Here is a 5,000-nt window from a genome sequence, read left to right on the forward strand (position 1 = left end):
ATGGTCAGTCTCTAGGACATTGTCCTGTCCCTTGCCTCTGCCATTCATGAGCAACTTTTAAAGTGAGCTCAAGAAGTTGGACAGCAAGATAGAGGAATAGAAGCTGGAACAGGTGAAGTGAACTAAACACTAGGTGTAACTATGAACCAAAGAGAGAAAATACCTTTAAAAACGTATACAGTGAAGCACTAAAGGTGTACTGACGAATACACACCCCTCCAGAAGAAAAATTCTGTATTTGAAGTGTTTTTAATGAAAACAAATAAGTGAGAAGGTTGTTAGTCATAATAAAAAGGTTATATGGGCTTATATGGACCAAGGAAAAGCTTAGGATCGAATCCTTAGAGAGAACACATCCCCTTGAATCCAGAGACAAAATTCAGAAAAAAGATACAGCTGACTCTTACATCGACATTCCCGAAGACTGATATCGGAGTCTCTGAATTCCTGTCTGAATTCCCAATGATAACAATTGGCTACTACGAACCAATTGACTGCCGTCAATTTCCTCGATAGCTGGTTTTAAAACTCCCAAAAAGGATGCTGCTGGCTCAAAGGACGAGATTCTTACTTGCTAAGCAATACCCCTATTTGGAAAGACAGGAGGCTTTGAGCCCAAGGGCTCCAACAGGGAAAATAATCCAGTGAGTAAAGGAAACAAGGTTGAAGATACAGCAGTGTGCCTGAGGCATGCCTGAATGTACCCTCATGCAAGAGAAGTCTAACCAAATACAGTGGAAGACCATGGTATAGAGGCTATGACACTACCCTAGACTAGAGTCCATTTCTTTAAGCGATGCATATTTGCACCGACTCGCGGCGGTGCCCTTTTAGCTCGGAAAAGTTTCCTGATCGTTGTTTGGTTGGAAAAGATAATTCTAACCAATCAGCGATCAGGAAACTTTTCCGAGCTAAAAGGGCACCGCCGCGAGTCGGTGCAAATATGCATCGCTAAAAGAAATGGACTATAGTGAACAATTGTTTGATTTTGGAGTGACTAGAAGACCTGCTTACCATAGCTAAGGAGTCTCTTCTACTCATACCAAGAGCCACTGAACAATTATAGAGGTTTAAAGATCAGTCATGAATGGCAAAGGCATGAGACAGGACAATGCCCTAGAGACTGACCATATATACATATGATCAGCTCCCTAGCCCCCTCTCCATCAAGCTAGGACCAGGGAGAGCCAGGCAATGGACCAAGGCCTCTCCTTCAAGCTAGAACTCAGCAAGTAGCCCCATAGGCTAACCCAAACCCCACCATTCCTAGCTCACAAGGATGGTGAGGTTACGGACTTAAGAAGAAAATTATCCAGGTTGATTGGACCTCGAACTCCCGTCAAAAATAATGCTAGACACGGACGTTTCCAGTAGGATACATCAAGGATACTATTAACACCTAGGGTTAAATTCTAAAAAGGACTCTGTTCGTTAGGATACCATGAAATTGAGTTTTGAAATTTTCGACCATTCCGAAAGGGCTCTGTTCATCAGGCTACCATGAACTTCAGTTTTGAAATTTTCGACCATTCCGAAAGGGCTCTGTTCATCAGGCTACCATGAACTTCAGTTTTGAAATTTTCGACCATTCCGAAAGGGCTCTGTTCATCAGGCTACCATGAAATCAGTTTTGAAATTCTCGACCATTCCAAAAGGGCTCTGTTCATCAGGCTACCATGAAATTCAGTTTTGAAATTTTCGACCATTCCGAAAGGGCTCTGTTCATCAGGCTACCATGAACTTCAGGTTTGAAATTTTCGACCATTCCGGAAGGGCTCTGTTCGTCAGGCTACCATGAACTTCAGTTTTGAAATTCTCGACCATTCCGAAAGGGCTCTGTTCATCAGGCTACCATGAAATTCAGTTTTGAAATTCTCGACCATTCCAAAAAGGGCTCTGTTAATCAGGCTACCATGAAATTCAGTTTTGAAATTTTCGACCATTCCGAAAGGGCTCAGTTCATCAGGCTACCATGAACTTCAGTTTTGAAATTTTCGACCATTCCGAAAGGGCTCTGTTCATCAGGCTACCATGAAATTCAGTTTTGAAATTTTCGACCATTCCGAAAGGACTCTGTTCGTTAGGATACCATGAAATTCAGTTTTGAAATTTTCGACCATTCCGAAAGGGCTCTGTTCATCAGGCTACCATGAAATTCAGTTTTGAAATTTTCGACCATTCCGAAAGGACTCTGTTCGTTAGGATACCATGAAATTCAGTTTTGAAATTATCGACCATTCCGAAAGACCTCTGTTCATCAGGCTACCATGAAATTCAGTTTTGAAATTTTCGACCATTCCGAAAGGACTCTGTTCGTTAGGATACCATGAAATTCAGTTTTGAAATTTTCGACCATTCCGAAAGGGCTCTGTTCATCAGGCTACCATGAAATTCAGTTTTGAAATTTTCGACCATTCCGAAAGATAACTATTATCTTCCGCAACAAAATTAATAAATAATTGTTGTTAGCCTGTTTAAAAATGAGTTTAAATTGATTATATTTGTGGTGGCATATTTGAAACGTCCCTGTCTGGCGAATGCCATTATACGATTGGAGTCCCGCTCAAGCTTGATAATTTCTTATAGTGTCTGCAACCTCACCATCCTTGTGAGCTACGGATGGTGGGCCTGCCTGCTGAGTCATCAGAGGCCATTGCCTGGCCCCCCCTGGTCCTAGTTAAATGGAGAGCGGGCTTGGGCGCTGATCACAGGTATATATGATCACTCTCTGGGCACTACCATCCCTTGCCTCTGCCATTCATGAGCAGCCTTTAAATCTCTAATAAGAGAACATCTTTAGTTTAAAGGAATAACATATCTCATATATACTTAAGGGGCACTCAGTAGAGCGCAGACCTCCACCGCGGCAGCTTATTTTTCGACCATTTGCTCGACCTTGACCTTTGACCTTAACATGTATTAATTGGCGTGGATTTTCATAAAATCAAATATGAACCAAGTTTGAGGTCTCTGTGACAACGATGTCTAAACTAATGGCTGATTACGTGAATTGGACATTTTGCTTGACCGTGACCTTGACCTTCCAAAATATAATAATTTCCAGCTTTTAACATGACAGTTAATCGCTGCAAGTTTCATTACGATTAACATTGTGGCCAGGAAGCTGTTCACAAAAAAACAAACACACAATTAAGGGGTAAAGCATAAGCTCCTTCAACAACGATGTCCAAACATATGGCTGATTACGTGAATTGGACATTTTGCTTGACCTTGACCTTAACCTCTGACCTTCTCCTTCTAAAATTTAATAATTTTCGGTACTTTAAGTAACATTTAATCCCAGAAAGTTTCATTACGACTAAAATTATGGCCAGGAAGCTGTTCACAAACAAATAAACACAGAATTAAGTGAATTGGACATTTTGCTTGACCATGACCCTGACATCTGACCTTCTCCTTCTAAAATTTAATCATTTCCACCATTTTATGTAATATTCAAAATTTTGGCCATGAAAGCTGTTCACAAACAAACAAACACACAAACAGGGGGTAAAACATAACCTCCTTCTAACTTCATTGACAGAGGTTACCAGCTTTTTACATAACAGCTATTCCCTGCAAATTTCATTACTCCACGATTAAAATTATGACCAGGAAGCTGTTCACAAACAAACACGCAAATGCACAAAACAAGAGGTAAAACATAACCTCCTTCCAACTTCGTTGTGCGGAGGTAAAAATTGCCTTTAGATTTCAAGAATTCCTTGGTCAGAATTCCTAGCTGACGCAGCAAATTTCGAATCTGTGTCCAATCGCTTCAGGAATTTCTGAGCATCATGCAGCGTGGATAAAGGAGGTCTGAAATTTGCATAGATTTGCAAATTGCCTTTCATTTTATTTTGACCGATGATTCGCCAGATAGCGAACGTGTATGTTTGAGGAATTCTATCTTTTTTATCGTGTTGATTTGCTTGAATTAAATAACGTTGCTTGGCAAGTTTTACATTACAAATAAATAAGTCTTATGGATCTCTCGTGTGGTCTTGTGTTAAGTTTTGTATTGGAATTAATTGGGTTTTACGCCTTTTAATAAATGGCACATGTGTTAAGTTTTGTACTGGAAATAATTGGGTTTTACTCCTTTTTAATAAATGGCACATGTGTTAAGTTTTGTACTGGAAATAATTGGGTTTTACTCCTTTTTAATAAATGGCACATGTATTAAGTTTTGTACTGGAAATAATTTGGTTTTACGCCTTTTAATAAATGGCACATGTGTTAAGTTTTATACTGTAAACAAATGGTTTTTGTTCCCTTTAATAAATGAGTCTCACGTATTACGTTTTATAATACAAATAAATGGGTCTTATTCTCACTAAGAAAGGGGTCTTATGTATTACGTTTTATAATACAAATAAATGGGTCTTATTCTCATTAATAAAGGGGTCTTATGTATTACATTTTATAATACAAATAAATGGGTCTTATTCTCACTAAGAAAGGGGTCTTATGTATTACGTTTTATAATACAAATAAATGGGTCATATTCTCATTAATAGAGGGGTATTATGCATTAAGTTTTATAAGACAAATAAATGGGTCTTATTCTCACTAATAAATGAGTCTTACGCGTTAAGTGTTATACTTTATATATATATATATATATATATATATATATATATATATATATATATATATATATATATATATATGTATATATATATGTATATATATATATATATATATATATGTGTGTGTATACATATATATATGTATACATATATATATACATATATATATATGTATACATACATATATATATATATATATATATATATATATATATATATATATTCTAGAAAGCGGCTTTCGGTATAACACATGATCTAGAGATAAGGTGGTGATATATAAATGATTAGGCCTATTCCATAGATTCCGTTTTATAGGCCTAGTTTCGTAGAATTTCTTTTTGTAGTCTAGCTAGGACTCTTGATATTTGCTATAACGATAGAATAAATATAGAGGAATGATAATACTTT

This window comes from Palaemon carinicauda, chromosome 7 (assembly GCF_036898095.1).
Source record: "Palaemon carinicauda isolate YSFRI2023 chromosome 7, ASM3689809v2, whole genome shotgun sequence".
NCBI classification, from domain to species: Eukaryota; Metazoa; Arthropoda; class Malacostraca; order Decapoda; family Palaemonidae; genus Palaemon; species Palaemon carinicauda.